At 54.2% G+C, this 1,185-nt stretch overlaps 1 protein-coding gene across 1 annotated transcript in view; it reads right to left on the bottom strand.

The window, feature by feature from the left end:
• The window catches only part of PCSK9 (proprotein convertase subtilisin/kexin type 9), a 10,602-nt gene that overhangs the window by 7,492 nt on the left and 1,925 nt on the right, over nucleotides 1-1,185 (bottom strand). The window lies entirely within an intron of this gene.

The following is a 1,185-nucleotide window of genomic DNA, read 5'->3' as shown; positions in this document are numbered from 1 at the left end:
CGGCACGTCGTGGGGGCGCGGAGAGAGGAGGGGAGCTGGCAGCGCTGTCCGCGCCAGCCTCTGCTCACCAGCGAGCTCGAAATTCCCCGAAGAGTCCCCGTGCATCTCTGGGAGCTCTGGCAAGCAAAACGCAGCCGCTCAAGGACTATTTTCAGAAAGGGCTGAAAGCTTTTATGTGCCTCTTACTGGCTTACTTCAGAGATAAATTTCCATGAAAGCCTCTAATCCTGTTTAGGCATTTTTTACAGAGTCGTCACACATCGCAAATACTGTTTTTCCGGGATACGCTTGGTGCTTTCCCGCGGCTCTCAGCGCTGCCTTCCACCTCTCCCCTCCCGCAGCGCCGGGGTCCCACGCTGCCCCGACATCCCCGGTGACCTTCGGCAAACCCCTTCCCTGCTCCCTGCTTTTGAGGGAAATAGAGATTTTTATTTTTTTTTTACTGGCTATTTATAAGCTCCTCAGAGCTTGTGTGTTTTATGTGGATGTATATGCTTTATATGGGTGTGTATGTTTTATAACGACGGATGTGGTTTATACTGATGCACGTTTTACATGGGTGCATATGTTTTATATGGATTTTTATATTTTCTTTTTAATGAGACCTCGAATGGGTGCCTGCACTCTGGTTTGTGTAACTGGGGGGACGCCGGACCCCGCTTGCCTCCCACAGCGAGCTGACATCGCCAGGGTCCGGCATCCACCAGGTTCCTCACGGGGACAGCTCTCGCTCTTGATTTTCGGCTCAGCTTAACCAGGCGCCGCTAAGTCCTCCTGCAACGCGGAGCTGATGCTTCGGGACACCTTCAGGGCAGCCGAGCACTGGTGGACCCCATTTCGAGGGGGACAGTCTCACTCTCCCTGTGGAGTCGCTCGCTTCCTTTTTGCACGGGGGACAAGCCGTGTCCGAGGGAAGGATGGGGAGAGCCCATAGAGGAGGGGGTGGCGAAGGCCCCCCCAGTCCCACACGCACCCCAACGTGCTGAGCAGTCCTGAGGAGGTCTTGGCGTGAATACCCGGCCCCAACGCCTGCGCGGGGAGTGTGAGAGATGCCCAGCTCCGTAGCTCTCTGGAAGGAGTGGATATCTGCAGAAAGATTATTTTTTTCATGAAAAAATAGTCAGAAATAGCCAAAAACTTGAACCTTGTAGGGAAGAGATCCGTTTCCCATCCTGGCACACAGGG

The sequence above is a fragment of the Pygoscelis adeliae genome, unplaced genomic scaffold (genome assembly GCF_000699105.1).
Source record: "Pygoscelis adeliae isolate BGI_AS28 unplaced genomic scaffold, ASM69910v1 Scaffold181, whole genome shotgun sequence".
In the NCBI taxonomy this organism is placed as follows: Eukaryota; Metazoa; Chordata; class Aves; order Sphenisciformes; family Spheniscidae; genus Pygoscelis; species Pygoscelis adeliae.
Note: the sequence above shows the minus strand (reverse complement) of the source record. Positions and strands in the feature narration are given on the sequence as shown.